Raw genomic sequence first — 17,267 nt, forward strand, 5'->3', positions numbered from 1 at the left:
ACCAGTCAATAAAGTATGCCTTTAGTAAATATAATAATAATGCCGTTTTGAGTACAGTAGTTCTTATTTCTCTAGTAGGCTGTGCAAGGTCAATTCATGCTATAGAAATAAGTAAGAATGTTTCTATCCTGGAAAGCTTGGCAAACTATTCCTTTGTTAGAACAGGGTGATTTTCTTCCCCTTTGCCTGTAAAAGTGTGAGCGTTTTTCAGAACAAAAGAGGAGACATCTAAAGATTTTTTTAAAAAAACATCAGGGCAGGGGTCTGGTCCTCGGGGGATTTTTTGGTCATAGTTCAACCCATGAACTCAATCAATTGGGGTGTTGTCTAATCCATTGTGCCTGGAGCCTGGTGAATGGCAACTGCAATGATGGGTCGTTTCTATCAACTGAAGAAACATGAGTTTATGTTCCCTTTTGCATAGGTTTATTTGCTACATCCCTATTCACATTTTTATATAATTAATGAACTATAATTTTGGTGCAGCTGTTGACGCGGCTTCATTTTGACAGACCCTCAAGCCTTAGTTGGCCTGGGAACTGTGTGGACCAGAGATGTGGAATTGCTACATCTGTCACCAAAATTTGATGTGTGTGCATTAATTCAGCACTTTATAGTAGTAATGTAGCTATTCAGCTAGTGGCAGACAAATCTGACACCAAGGAACCAGGCTGAAAAAAATGTATTCCTCCAAAATTGTGTTGTTTTGTCTGTGAAAAAGAGCTACTTTGTTATACAGTGGGCCTGCAATATCAGCAGGCTAGCCACCTGTGGACTCATGCATCCATGGATCGCCTAGCCCCATTATTTTCAATGGTGGCACATGCATGCAGCCATGCCAACATGGCCAAGTGCACAGCACCATACACTGACTATAATGGGGCTTGAGCATGCATATTTTTTCTCATGGAACCAAACCTCTGTGGATGAGAAGGTCGCACTGTACAGCCTTTGGAAAATTTGCCAATCTAGCACCTTTTAGGGCCAGAATCCATGTGACTCTGGAGTCTAAAAAGCTAGAGATTCCACTAATAAATTACTCTTCACCCTTTCATAAGAGAGGAATAATTCTTTCTTTGATTAATATGACCAGCTGGCAAAACAGAATACAAGATATGGAGTAACCAGCATAATTTGATTTAATTACTTTTTGGAGTATAATTCCAAGATGGCTATATATTCTGAGGGTTTTCCTCCATCTTTAAGCACATACTTGCTTTTATCTTTTGTGGATTTGAACTACTGTTAGTTTAGGACTGAAACATAAATCTTGAACAGAACATTTTATTTTTCCTGTCAGATCAAAGGGGGGAAATGAATGAAGGCAATCTTTAATTTATGTGGGAAACAGTAATTGAAGTGCCAGAAGAGAAGAATTTAACACTCCGCAATAAAAAAATGTAATAGTGACTTTAAAAAAAACAAAACCAAGAAGCCACCCCAGAAAGGTTCCATTATTGTGTAAGTGGCTTATAAAGGATTAATATATACATACCAGATGCTTCACTAATTTGTTAATCCACTTACAAATGTTTTACTCAGAGCTCTACACCTTACTGCATTTGCCAAAATCCTGATCAGTGGCTTACTACATTTATCAAAATCCTGACATCCATTAGATTCTGATGGTCACAGATTCTCATCGAAGAAGAAACTACTCTTTTCTGTTTTGTGCCAGAAGATGTCTTATGTGTATGTCTACTCACAAAACACAGGAAACATCTCACTTTGGGGGTAGATGCTACACAGCTGCATGACCTTACCCCAAAACTCAAGTAGAGCATAGGAGCAACTAATTACAAATAACCAGGTACTTGTAATTCATTCATATGCACCCTATAACCAATGTAAAATTAACTATGCTAAGACTGTATCTTAGGAGTTTATCACACAAGGCTCTTTCTTACTGCAATTGTCCTAGTAAGGGGAACTAGAAACACACTGGTTTTGAAGCATTCCCTCTCACATATTCACACAATAGCACAAATGGCCCCTGATGCTCTCTATCACACTCTTTCTTAACCCTGCCTCCTTTCCCTATGCTCCACCCAGCATGCCTTTCAGGGTTTTCTCCTTAATTTGGGATGTTTTTAAGGCATGCTAATTGATGTTGTTGCTGTTGTTGTGCCTTCAAGTTGTTTCTGACTTATGATGATCCTAGGGTGAATTTATCATGGGGGTTTCTTGGCAGATCTCTTTCTGTGAGGCTGAAAGAGTGTGATTTGCCCAAAGGCACCCAGTGGGTTTCATGACCAAGCGGGGGTTTGAAGCCTGCTATCCAGAACCATAGTCAAATGCTCAAACTACTGTGCCACATTGGTATTCTTTAGATAGCTCAGGTATACTAATACATTTGTTTGTATGTTTTTTAAAAAGTGAAAAGAAGAATAAGAAGAAAGTTTTTTAAAAGGAGGGAAAAAACTGCCTGGAAATAGTGAGAGGGAAGAGGGACAGAGGGAAGGAAGGGGACACTGACACCACTTGACTGCCCAGTCTCAGAACTGTGATGCCAAGATCGTATCACTCCTGGGCATTAATGGCATAGCCATGTGTTTGTGGGGCTTATTGATGTAACTACACAGAGGCTGGATGGCCATCTGTTGGGGATGCTTTGATTTGGATTTCCTGCATGGCAGGGGGTTGGACTGGATGGCCCCTGCGGTCTCTTCCAACTCTACGATTCTATGATTCTATACACTTGGTTGGCACATGGTAAGTACGCCAAAGGTAATGTTTTTGAACTTTAAAAGCAGTTTGAAAGCCACGTGTGTTAAAGTCCTGAATGAAAGAAGATAGTGTCACTCCTTTTGAGTGAATTGTAATTTCTCATTAATTTTATAGTTACCAGATTGTGGCCTCATTAAATGGTAAAGGAGAAATATCACATAATTCAAATGCTGGCTTGTACTGTGCCACAAACTACTGACTCATTTTCTGAGAGATGAAGTGAGTGGATGGGAGAAGAATGTGTTTTGTACTGCAGGCTTGTAGCATTTGGATTGTTAAAAAGGCTATTTTAGGTAATGTTTTTGAGTACTTGTTATACACTGGGCTTTGGTTCCAAGATCCCCCATGGATAACAAAATCCATGTATGCTTAAGTCCCATTAAATATAATAACATAGCAAAATAGTGTCCTTAATAAAAAAATGGAAAATCAAGGTTTGATATTTGAGATTTATACTTTTTTGAACATTTTCAAACCGTGGATGCTTGAATCAGTGTATAAAAAATCCGTGTATAAGAAGGGCCTACTGTAATTTGAAAGAGTTACCTCTTAAAAGCCCTGACTGTAACCAGTAACCAAGTAACTGCAACCAATTAGTTTTCAAAAAATATCTCTGAGGTTGACATCAGCCTTTCAGGTGCTGTCTAAACAATCTGCCAATAGCACTTAACGTGAACATGAAGACTAGACTAACCCACCTCTAATGTTTTAAATACTTCAGCTTTTATTACCAAAATGCAGGAGGAAGCATACATCCTCTCAACCTTTTCTCCACATAAGTCCAGTACAAGTACCTTCTAGATATTATGAAAAGATGTCAATGCTTGGGATCCCAAACTGCATGCAATAAAAGGAGATCTGCTTTCAACCTAAGTGGAAAGCAAACATTTACCCCACTTCTATAGAGTACTGGGATAGCCATACTGAAAGTACCAGCGGACACAAGAAAGCTTGTTTTATTACACTTTGTGGATAATGCGTTCCTGAGAGGACATCCCACTTCCATCCATTGGGAGCAGGTGCTTCTATTCAGTTGTGTTTATTGTTAGGATCCCTCCCTTGTTTATGCCAGCCCAATAACCATCACAGAGCAAAGTGTTCAGCTGTGCATGATTCTAAGTGGGCAGTTATTCTAGCAGACATGGAAAAGTGGCCTGTTTCCAACATAAAATAGAAAGTATGGTATGCATAATCCAACAGCCCATTGAAACCTTCTCATGTTTGCAATAAATATTTATACTTCCACTTAAGGTCCATATCTATTGGATTCACAATGCCTGTTCTAATTACTTTTCCTAGTCAAGCACCCAGTTAGGATGATAACTCCCACTCTCCCGGTGCCAAAGCAAAATGGCCACAGCACCAGAGAATTAATGAAAAATAAATTAGTTTCTTCCCATTTGCTTTAAATTACAAGGATATATTATGGCATTCAAGATTCTGTCTTGCATTATGTTTTCAGTTTTATCAAGGGACTTCTCTAGGTCAATGTTTTCTAACCATTGATCAATTACAGTAGAATATTCATTATCCTAACACCTGAAATCCCTTTCCTCATTTATCTCATGTTCATATGTATAAGAAGAGAGCTTGGGAAAGTATTTTCTAGACTACAGTTTCCAGAATCATCTGCCAACAGAAGTCATGCAAGTTGTGGGATTTGGGGAGTTATAGCAAAAAATACTTTTCAGGGAAGAACTACTGGTTTATTCAAACTACTTATGATCAGTTTACCTTAATGCCTTGAGAATGGGATGTATTCTGAAATAATTAAAGGTGGTTAAAAGGAAGTAAGCTATAAAGGAAAAAGTTGTATATTGTAACAGGAGGGTGCCTTGCAGCATCTCTTTAATCGAAACAAAATCAGCACTAGGGCTTTCTGATTCAAAAACTAGGCCATATTAGCATCACACATTTCCACACTGTTTCTGCAAATCAGCACATAATGAGGATTACATGAATGTGGCCAGCCAAGTTAGGGATTTGCTGAAGTCAGCAGTTAAGTGCCAGCACCAATTGTACCATAGACCTTTACAAAAATATTCTCTGCAGGGAGCAATAAAGCTCCCCTGGAATCTTGCATTGGCTTTCCAAGGTCAATGGCAAGTAGTGTCTTTGAATTTCACCAGTAGTGGCATTTGGCTATTATTGCTGAGGAGGAAGCTCATCTGTCACTAGTACTGAAACCTGTATAAATAACATGCAAAGGGATCTTGTAGCACTGTGTTTGAGATTGTATAGAAGTTGTTGCACAAGCCCTTGTAGACTTGGACTACTTCCTAAGATGTATAATTAAGTGCAAATTGCACTCTGTCTTTCTTCTCTCCCATTATTGTCTTCTCAAGATCACAGATCAACTCCAGAGCTACTTCCAAAATCTCGTGATGACAATGGTTTTCCAACCTCAAAGACAGCCAAGTATACTTCTTTACATTCCTATTTTGATTGGGTGTAGGTCATCTACATCTATAAAGTTAACATGTGGGCCTGAACAGACAGATCAAAATAAAGCTGCTTCAGGTCACTTTGGTGGTATGCTGTTTAAATGACACATGCATCTTAAGAGGCCAAAAGCAGCACTCCAGTCCTTAGGACTGGAGCGTGGTTTTTGTGTGGCTTCCAGACTCTTAGGATGCATGCATCATTTAAACAAATTGCACTCTGGCTTTCTTCTCTCCCATCATTGTCTTCTCAAGTTCACAGATACATGCAAAGGGACTCAAAGCAGCTTTATTTTGGCTTGTCTGTTCAGGCCCATGTGTGAGTTTGTTTGATGGTTTAAAGGAAGTGTCCCTTTTTGCAGAATATTGCAACCCAGGTGCTTCTTTTTAAAATAGCAAAATATTACACATTACACAAACAGTCTCCACTTAGCATTCACCAGCCCCTAGTGGCTACAGGCTGAGCTGCCATTATATTACAGAACCACTGAAGGAACATCTGGCTGTAAACATGGTGGAATGTGGTAAGGGTGGCAGGAAATGTAAGTCCCACACATTATGTGTCACATGTGCTTCACTGTCTCTACCAACAAATTCAAGTCTCTCTGCCTTGTCTGCCTGCCCTCATAGTAGATAGGTATGTGAATTTTCCATGAGGGGGCAACTGAATATCACACATGCAAGACCCCAGATCCAAAAGGTTCCATAGTGTGTGACTGTTCCTCCTCTTCCTCCCACCCTCCCATGCCTTTCGCTGACTCCGGTGTAGTGCTGAATCCACCGCCTAAAGGAGTTTAATCACACTGCCCAATAAGCCACACCAGCCTTGCAATAGCAATGCACGAACAACAAGGGATTTCTGTCAGATTCTTTAGGCTTCCGCTGTGCCAAAGCCCTTTGCAGTGAACAAGCTTTATCTTATCGGGAGGGCAATTTAATCTTCAGCCTGAACAGAAGCTGGCTAATCATGGTGTGTAAAAATGACATCATAAACCATCTGTTTGTGCCATATAATTATACAATTCTTGAAATATTCTCAAACCAAAAATAGCACAGGTCAGTTTACTTCCACAAACTCTCTTCTGAATTACACTTGGCAATGCTACTGGTTTTATCTGAAATAATTTGCAAGTATGAGTTCTTAGGCAGGTTGTATTGCAGTCATTGAAAGGTTCACTCCAGGTTTCCAGTAACTGCTACAGTTCTTAGAATCATAGAATCATAGAATCGTAGAGTTGGAAGAGACCACTAGGGCCATCCAGTCCAACCCCCTGCCATGCAGGAAATCCAGATCAAAGCATCCCTGACAGATGGCCATCCAGCCTCTGTTTAAAGACCTCCAAGGAAGGAGACTCTATCACCTTCCGAGGAAGTGCATTCCACTGCCGAACAGCCCTTACTGTCAGGAAGTTCCTCCTAATGTTCAGGTGGAATCTCTTTTCCTGTAGCTTGCATCCATTGTTCTGGGTCCTGTTCTCTGGAGCAGCAGAAAACAAGCTTGCTCCCTCCTCAATATGACATCCTTTCAAATATTTAAACAGGGCTATCATATCACCTCTTAACCTTCTTTTCTCCAGGCTAAATATCCCCAGCTCCCTAAGTCGTTCCTCATAGGGCATGGTCTCCAGACCCTTCACCATTTTTGTCGCCCTCCTTTGGACACGCTCCAGTTTCTCAATGTCCTTTTTGAATTGTGGCGCCCAGAACTGGACACAATATTCTAGGTGGGGCCTGACCAAAGCAGAATACAGTGGCACTATTACTTCTCTTGATCTAGACACTATACTTCTATTGATGCAGCCTAAAATCGCATTGGCCTTTTTAGCTGCCGCATCACACTGTTCACTCATGTTCAACTTGTGGTCTACTTGGACTCCTAGATCCCTTTCACACGTAGTTTCATTCAGCCAGGTGTCACCCATCCTATATCTGTGCATTTTATTTTTCCGCCCTAAGTGCAATACCTTACATTTCTCTGTGTTGAATTTCATTTTGTTAGCTTTGGCCCAGCTTTCTAGTCTATTCAGGTCATTTTGAATCTTGATCCTGTCCTCTGGGGTATTAGCTATTCCCCCTAATTTGGTGTCATCTGCAAATTTGATAAGTATGCTCCCAATTCTGTCATCCAGGTCATTGATAAAGATGTTGAATAGCACTGGGCCCAGGACAGAGCCCTGTGGGACCCCACTGGTCACTTCTCTCCAGGATGAAAAGGAGCCATTGTTGAGCACCCTTTGGGTTCGGCCGGTCAACCAATTACAGATCCATTTAACAGTTCCTTTGTCTAGCCCACATTTTACAAGCTTGTTTGCAAGAATGTCATGGGAAACCTTGTCAAAGGCCTTACTGAAATCAAGATATACTATATCCACAGCATTCCCTTCATCTACCAAGCTGGTAATTTTGTCAAAGAAAGAGATTAGATTTGTCTGGCATGACTTGTTTCTCTGAAACCCATGTTGACGTTTTGTGATTATGGCATTGCCTTCTAGATGTTCACAGACTCTCTGTTTAATGATCTGCTCCAGAATCTTTCCTAGAACTGATGTCAGACTAACTGGACGATAATTGTTGGGATCCTCTTTTTTCCCCTTTTTGAAGATGGGGACAACGTTTGCCCTCCTCCAGTCTGCTGGGATCTCTCCTGTTCTCCAGGAGTTTTCAAATATGATTGCCAATGGCTCCGATATTACTTTTGCCAGTTCTTTTAATACCCTTGGATGGAGTTCATCTGGTCCCGGAGACTTAAATTCATTTAGATTAACAAGGTGTTCCTCTACTATCTCTTTACTTATTCTGTGCTGAAATTCCCCTATTCTGTCCTCTGCTCCATTATCCTCAGGTTGAGCACCCTTTGCCTTTTCTGAGAAGACTGAGGCAAAGAAGGTGTTGAGTAATTCTGCCTTTTCTCTATCTCCTGTTAGCATTTTGCCATCTTCTCCACGCAGTGGCCCTACCGTTTCCTTCTTCTTCCTCTTGCTGCGGACATATCCAAAAAAGCCCTTTTTATTGTTCTTTACCTCTCTAGCAAGCCTGAGTTCATTCTGTGCTTTAGCTTTTCTGACTTTACCCCTACACATGCCTGCTATTTCTTTGAATTCCTTTTTCGTGATTTCCCCCTTTTTCCATTTCTTATACATGTTCCGTTTCAAACTTAGCTCGGTTGAAAGTTCCTTAGTCATCCATCCTGGTTTCTTGAGACACCTCCCGTTTTTCTTTCTCACTGGAACTGTTTGAAATTGTGCCTTCAGTATCTCCCTTTTGAGAAAGTCCCATCCGTCCTGAACTCCTTTATCTTTTAGTATTTCTGACCATGGAATCGCCCTCAGTACTTCTCTAAGTTTACTGAAATCCGCTCTCCTAAAGTCTAGGATGCGTGTCTGACTCTGCCTGGCTTCTCCTCTCCATTGTATAACAAACTCCAGGAGAACATGGTTGCTTCCACCTAAGGATCCCACCACTTGCACCCCATCAACCAAGTCATCCTTGTTGGTTAGGATCAGATCTAAAATAGCTGACCCCCTTGTTGCCTCTTCCACCTTTTGGACCATGAAATTGTCTTCCAGGCAAGTGAGGAATTTGCTAGACCTTGAGGATTTTGCTGAGTTTGACTTCCAGCAAATATCAGGATAGTTGAAGTCGCCCATCACTACTACATCTCTCTTTTCTGACTGTGTGGACATCTGTTCTAGAAAGATATCATCCAATTCCTCAGTCTGACTTGGGGGTCTGTAGTAGACTCCCACCGTAACACCCTTGTTGTTTCCCTCCCCTTTGATTCTTATCCAGATGCTCTCCACCTGGCTTCCATGATTGATGTCCAGGATCTCTTCACTGGTGTAAATATCTCTGACATATAGTGCTATTCCTCCTCCTTTCCTGTTTGGCCTATTTCTCTTAATAAGGTTATACCCCTCTATTTCCACATTCCAATCATGAGACTCATCCCACCAGGTTTCAGTGATGCCTATTATATCATATTTGCTTTGTTGTACTAGGAGTTCGAGTTCATCTTGCTTATTTCCCATGCTCTGTGCATTAGTGTAGAGACATCGCAGACCATGGTTCCCTTTTACTTGCTGCCTGTGCAAGTTTTTTTGCCTCCCACTGCTGGGTCCTTGCACTGTTTGCCTTGTTTCCTCTATGTCAGTTTGACTATTTTCGCCATCCCTTTCGCCTTCCTTAATATTGTCTCCCTTCCCCTCGGAACTCAGTTTAAAGCTCTCCTGATCAAGTTCTTGAGACTGTTGGCAAAAACATTTCTTCCAACTGGTGTGAGATGCAACCCGTCTGTTGCAAGAAGTCCCTCCTCATGGAACCGCAGGCCATGATCGAAGAATCCAAATCCTTCTCGGCGGCACCATCTGCGAAGCCAGTTGTTCACATCTGCTATTTTCCTCTCCCTTCCTGGACCATGCCCTTCAACTGGCAGAAGAGACGAGATGACAACCTGTACATCCATTCCTTTCAGCTTCCTACCAAGCGCCTTGTAATCACTTTTGATGTTCCGAATGGTGTGTCTTGCAGTATCATTAGTTCCCACGTGGACCAAAAGGAAGGGGTATTGGTCAGTAGGCTTGACCAGTCTTGTCAGCCTCTCTGTCACATCACGGATCTTTGCACCTGGAAGACAACACACCTCTCGAGACATCTTGTCAGGCCTACAAATCACTGCTTCTGTTCCCCTCAGCAAGGAGTCCCCCACTACGACCACACGCCTCCTCCGAGGCTTAGCAGCGACTGTTCTCTCGGGTGGGACTCTCAGGCTCCTCTGCTCTGTCCCAGAAGTCTGTCCATGCTGCTCTTCTTCATCCTCCTTGATAAGGGAAAGAGCTTCGAATCGATTCTCTAGCTGCAAGCTCCCCGAACAATTCCTTCTTGGTTTACTTCTCTTTGTGACATTCCTCCAGCTGTCTGCCTCCTCTGTTTGGCAAGTGACCTCTTCCACCCTAGCATCTTCCTCTGCGTGGTACTCATCCAAGATGGTTAGTTCTATTGAGTCCAGGAAATCCTCTTGTTCTCTAATATGCTGAAGTGTAGCTACTCTGGACTCCAGCTGCTGCACTTTCTCCTCCAAGAGTGCTACCAACTTGCACTTGGTGCATGTGAAGTTCTCCACTTCTGTAGGCAAGAAGAGAAACATCCCACAAGAGTTGCAGGTGACTGCGGCAGATCCCTCGTTGTCCATACTGCAAAGTCTTTAGTAATAAATATAACAGTCAATCTATTGGGAATACTTCTTTAAAGGTAAGTACTGGCTGCTATCTTACACTTAAAGGGAAGGTTCTGTTTCAATATCTGATTCTAACCTGATGCCACTTGAGCAGAGTTGTTGAGTTAAAGAAAATGAAAATTCTGGAAGTTGGTATATAAAGCTAGTCTGCTAGCTCCGCCCCCTTGTGACTCACAGATGTGACTCACAGAAGCTCCTCCCCTTCAGCAATGAGCACACGGTCTCAAGCACACGGTCTCAAAATGGCTGCCAAGCAGCTCCTCTCCTTCTCCTCTCTCTGGCCGGACTGTTCTGGAAGGCTCTGGAAGTTGGTATATAAAGCTAGTCTGCTAGCTCCGCCCCCTTGTGACTCAGATTAAAACTGGAAAGTTACTTGACTCTGCCCAAAAATTATATGTATGCAGTGGTAAACTTTAAAATGCAGTTACTCTTCTTGACACTATCTATGGCAAGATACAGACCACCCCAAAGGGGCGGCCTGCACCTGTCCCTTTCCCCAACGGATCGGGGCCTGAGCGGCCACAGCAGCAGCCCCAGAGGCCCTGATCCACCGCTTTTCCAGGTGTGAATGGTGCACGCTCCCTAACCCTAGAATCACCACCACCACACTATATTTTGGCAGTATGTATCCTACCCATGTCCTTAAGAAGGGCCCAAAAAGTGGGTGGCTGTATTGATCCAACTCAACAAACTAGTGCTAGCATGCTAGCACTTTTTGCTTCCACCTGGCACAAGTCTTTTATAAACTAATGAGTCTTAACTCCCCATTTGTGACAAAGCCACCCCAAAGCATCCTTCATTAAAACAAGGACAGCTGACTAGGACAACCAGTGGACCCTTGTTATACACTGGGGTTTAGTTCCAAGATCCATCGTGGGTAACAAAATCTGTGAATGCTCAAGTCTCATTAAATATAATGACATAGCAAAATGGTGTCCCTTATAAAAAATGGAAAATCAAGGTTCGATAGTTGAAATTTATATATATATATTTAATATTTTCAAACCATGGATGCTTGAATCCATGTATTAAAAAATCCATGTATATGAAGGGCCATGTATACTGTTGTTTGGAAAATTCATTTTCTCCCAGCTGCTGTGAGGATTGTAGTTACATTTAGTGGGAAAGGGGAGTCTGGGGGAAGGTGGCAGACATCATCATCTCTGCTAATGAAAAGTGCTTTGAACTGTTTAGTCCTGGCTCCACTACATAAGCACAATGGACTGCAAATTACTTTTACACTTTCAACTCAGTTTTCACTGACTGAAGTATGTTGAAGACAAAGGGGAAAGTGGGAGGAAGAAGAGAGGAAAAATGGGACATTTTAAAAACAGCTGAAAAAGTGGGATGACAGAGGATTAATGGAGACTGTCCCTGTCAAACCAATACAGTTGTGTATTTGGGGGGGGGGGGGGGTTTGCTGCATATGCTGGCATTCTTCTGCACAACTATCAAAAGTGCAGAAACATTCCAAATTTTCTTCTTGTGCATCTGCCTACCCTAAAATGATGTGAGCAGTTTGACCCGCTAACATCTTTAGATGAAACTGTTGTTAAAGCATCAAGAGTAGACCAATTCTTTACTGGTTCTCAGTCGTACCTATTGCTGTTATTATTGTGGAATGAGGCCACTCTGGGGGGAAAAAAGTAACCATTAACCTGTATGTCCACTATAGAGAGCCAGCTCTGGGCTGAAGGAGCAAAATATCCTCTGGTGGCATCTCTTCTGGAGTTCGTGGACTATGGCAAACCTACCTAACTGTAGTGGTAACCATCTTTTCAGTTTCTCACTATGCTCTAACACAGGGTTGGTAATTATGTGAGCCTCCAGATGTTACTTAATTGCAAATCCCAACAGCCCTGTTTAGCATAGCCAATAGTGAAGAGTGATGAGAACTGCAGTCCAATATCTGGAGGACCACATTATAATCTAACAGGCCTTTCCCGAATAAATTTCCCGGCCACAGATTGATTACCCCCTCACACCATGTATTTACTACCACCCAGTCTATGTCATCTTTATTATCATTTGATTTTAAAACTCTTTTAATTGTAATATATTCAATCCTTTTTTAAGGGGGGATATTGTAATTTTGTGTATTATATTGTATGTAGACATTTTAGTGTGAGCCGCTCTGACTGTCTTGCTACAGAGGGGAGGGATACAAATAAAAGTTTTATTTATTTATTATTTACCACCCTTAGAGTGGTAAAATGTCCTCCAGACATTTTTTTCACTTCAGCTCCCAGAGATCCCAACAAGCCTAACCAATACTCAGGAATAATGGGAGTCTCAAAGATCTGGAGAGCCAAATCTTGGCAACCACTTCTTTAGAGTGGCCCTAGCTTGCAGGCATTGTGAGAAATTAATAGTAGTAAAACATAGCTGCCTGGCACAGCTTGGAATGCCATGACAGAAACAAAAATGAAGGAGGGTGCAACAGTTGTCTAAATACTAACACTAGCTAAGGCAGCATGCCCGTGAAGACAACATTTTTTCCGACTGCATGTTTTTTTAAAAAAAACACAAGTCTGGATACTTACACAATAACCTTAATGGCACTTTCCCAAGGCATAACCCAAGACATAGAACACAACAGTTCAAGACATCTTCACAAGGGAACCTTCAGGCTTTTATTTTAGGGGAAACTGGGCAACTTGCTCAAATATGCTGTCTTGCTTTCACTAACTCAACTCTCCAACCCTTCTTCCTCCCTCCCCCTCTGCCTCCTCCTGTCTCTAATTTCGGTTCCTCATTCCTGCATAGATATAGTTCTCTCTCTCAGTGCCAAATGAAGTACATGGCATTTAAGGGAAAGCAAGAGGATTTATTTAGTCTAAAAATATAACATAATGCAATTTGAAATCTTGGTAAGGATTATTTTGCCTGTAAGAGGCAAAGCACTTGTTTTTCTCCTAAGCAGTATTTTGGGATCAATCCTGCAAGTACTTTTAGTGACATGATTACCATTAGAGATGTATAGGCTTAGATTACACATGTATCCATACTGCACAATTATTGCAGTTTGATTTATAAATTCTTGGGATTTGTAGTTTGGGGGATATTAAGAACGCTCAATAATGCTGTAGTTTAGGTGAGTGTGGTAAAGAATTCTAAGCATCTTGCCAAGCTAGTGTTACTCCCAGGATTCTGCAGATTGGAGCCATGGCAGTTAAAGTGAGATCAATCCAATATAATTATGCAGTGTGGATCTAAGTTATGAAATTCTTTTGAATTTGATTTAGCAATTAACTCAAAAGACCAACTTGAAAGATGGAGAAGTATCTATGTTTCTCCTCTCAGCCTAAAATCCCAAATACTAATCAGTAACAAACTTTTTTTAAAAATACAGGATTTCTAATTTTTCACTCAGCTTTTGAAGCTTGAACAGTAACATGCTCTCCAGTACACAGTAACGAACAGATAATTGGATTTCTCTTTGCACCATCAAATCCATCATGTGCTAATTCCTGCAACTCAGGGCTAAGCAGTTGTGGCTCTCCAGATCAGGGAGTGGAATCCAAAGAAAAGGAGCTAAATGTAGGTTTCGATTCTTCTAGATGTGGAAAGTACAGTAGGCCTTGGTATCCACTGGAGCTTGGTTCCAGAACCCTCCATGGATATCAAAATCCATGGATGCTCAAGTCACATTATATACAGTAGCATAGTAAAATAAGTCTGTTATATAAAATGGCAAAATCAAACTTTTCTTTTTAGAATTCATATTTTTTGAATATTTTCAATCTGTAGAAGGTTGAATCAATGGATAAAGAATCCGTAGATATAGAGGGCTGACTTTATTTCAGGAAGTTACAATATTTGTCACTGTACTTCTCAGAAAAAGAGAGCTTTTTTTGTTTTACAAGGGGGTAATTGAAAATTACGTTTTTGAACTGAATAGACATGGATTGCATGACTGATGTGTTACTGAATCAAAGTTCACACTACATCTGCCACGATCGAAGCTGTCCATGGCAATTTAACCCTGTTGACATTCACAGTTCCATTTGCATCGATTTAAAATAGAACCAACATTTTGATCGTTCACGGGTTTGTTTTCTAAACTGCCAATCAAATGATGCACACCTTTGTCATACTAATGACATAAGTATTAAGAGTCTACTGTCTACTTAACTGTCTAGTGTGGCCACACAATAGCAAAGATGTACATAAGCTGTCAAATTTTATTTATTTATTTAAAAAATACATCATCTAATAATATTCACAGGAGACCCCCCATCCTGGTTTTGGTGAGCTCTGGGAATCAGCCATCGGTTCAAATAAGGGGACACTGTCAGAAGAGAAAAAAGTGGGGCTGTGCTTTAAAGAGACCACTTTACAAAGCTTGGGAAGTTTGAATCCACTTCATTTCTGGAGCTGCTTTTAGTGCCGAAAGTGAAAAACAATGATACTTGCCTGGCAGGAGGAGACCAAAGGGGTGGGCATAATCCGCCCCCTGCGTATTAACCCTACCTTTCCTGTGCTTCAAATTGAATCGAGAGCAAGTTCCCATTTGCAGCTGGTAAAAAAAAAAGGCTGGTCCTTTTGAAAAGACACACTAAAATCCCCGGTTCCAATAGAACCTGGTTAAATGTGGGGGGTTTTGCCAGCTCCCACCCCCTCACAAACTGCACTGAGTCTACTCAGTGCCAGTGTGAATGACCCTGAAATAACCTGGTGTCATAGTGTGAATGGCCCCAAGGTGTCTTTGGAGACGGTCCTAACATTAGATAAAGTGATGTGGCTATATCTGGTGCTCACTCCAGTAGTGAGTGATGGAGACTGGTAGTAGGGTGCTGAAAGATGGTGCTCCTCACTGGGTAGTTTGCCATAATAGCTCTCTCTCTTTCTCTATATGTCCATGTGTTTGTGCCTGTGCCTTCAAGTCACTCATCAATTTATGACAACCCCATGACTTTTCCATAGGGGAAAAACATTCAGAAGTGTTTTTCAACAGCCTTCCTCTGAAATATAGCCTACAGCACCATGAGAATATTATCACAATTGTAGATAAAACAGTCATATTGTATATCTATGTAGGATACACTTGAGGCCAGATTCCTGCTGCTTCCCCTTTCTCAGCCTCAGAGCATTCCTGGAATCAGTTGTCAACAAACCAATAAATAAATATTTCTGCATTCATTCAGCACCATTTATTGGCAGGTTTCCATCCAAGTGCTAACCAGGACTCACTCAAGATCAGACGGTATACACCTGCTGAAATTCCCTCTTCCACACACGTGGAGACCCCCTGTCCACTTTTGTATGAAGTCACCTTAGTGCAAGAGTGACCATGCAGCCTTTTATATGTTGTTGGATGCCATTTCCCATCAGTTTCAGGTAGCCTGGCCAATGATGAAAGATTATGGGTTCAGCAACATCTGGCACACCACCCATTCCTAGCTCTGCTCTAGTGACATCTGGCCTGCCATTTGCCCTCTAAATTTGCCCTTAGAGGCATCATAATTTACTGAAGCACCTACATGTAGAAAGGATAAAACCTGGCTAGGGTAAATCTTCCCCACTCAAGCACTGTGGGTAAATCTTTCCCATTCTTAAACCAGACAGGAGCTGTGTGCAGTTATTTGTGCATAAAGAACAAATGTGCAATTGCATGCTGTATATTTAACATATTGTATAGTTTAGCTCTGAATGTTAACTATTTCACATAAAGCTCAAGTTGTTCTATTTGGTCTATTTTATAATGTAGGACTTTGAAATGTGCATAGCATATGAAAATAAATCATATTGCTATGAATGGATCCGAATTCTAGAATTGCATGTCCACTGTTGCTGAATATTTTGTGTTAATTTTACTCTAGGGACATTATCATACCAGACTGCTGTCCCATCACAATTATGCTAGTTTAAGAAGGGAAGTATACTGGTTTGGCATAGTTTCTTATCACACTTTCCCCCATGATAGCTCTTTTTGGTGATTCATGGTAGCATGATCTGTTTTCTGCTCTGCCAAATGCTGCCTTCTGGGAGGCATCTTGTGATACGTACTGGCCAAAGATGCTTTTAACCTGTTAAAATCCCACTTTTCTAGCCTCTTGTGATAAAGTTGTAGGTGATCCTGCTGTTGCTGTGTGCTTATGTACAACTGGCAAGGCAAACAGCTGCCTCCAGAATCAGTAAGCATGTGTAAAGAGCAAAACATGTGTAAAACTAAGCATTTGTAAAGAGAAAGAAAAGGAAAAGAAGAATAGCCTGCCTCATCAGCTACCCAGACATGTTGAAAAAGCACAGATTTGTAAGTTTTGCCACCATAATGGAAATCATAGGGAAAGTGGAGGCTGTTGAAAGAAAAAAAAATTCTGGGGTGCATTTTGGAAGGGTTTTTCAGCAATCTCTAGAGGATTCAGAATGTCTATAGTTAGCCTTACTTGATCATATTGTTTTGTTTCACATGTCATAATGTAAGAAGTTTATCGCAAGGGGGCAAAAACGTCCCCCGATGTGTTCTAAAGAGCACGAGCGCGGGCGCGCACGGAGCGTGATGGGAACCCGATGGGGCCCAGAACGCTAGTTTAACGCACGGTGGAACGCCGCCACTGCCGCCGGGCGTTCCCATCGGGTTCCCGATGTGTTCCAGGAGACGCCATTTCAGAAATGGCGCCTCCTGGAACACATCGGGAACCCGATGGGAACGCCCGGCGGCAGTGGCGGCGTTCCACCGTGCGGTAAACTAGTGTTCTGGGCCCCATCGGGTTCCCATCACGCTCCGTGCGCGCCCACGCTCATGCTCGTTAGAACACATCGGGGGACGTTTTTGCCCCCTTGCGATAAACTTCTAAGTTTTGAATCAAAGGTTTGCTGAAACATGTTGAACTGCTCTTCTTTTTTGTGGTGTAGAAGCCTAT

The sequence above is a fragment of the Sceloporus occidentalis genome, unplaced genomic scaffold, assembly GCF_023333645.1.
Source record: "Sceloporus occidentalis isolate IW3139 unplaced genomic scaffold, rSceOcc1.0.p SCAF_3, whole genome shotgun sequence".
In the NCBI taxonomy this organism is placed as follows: Eukaryota; Metazoa; Chordata; class Lepidosauria; order Squamata; family Phrynosomatidae; genus Sceloporus; species Sceloporus occidentalis.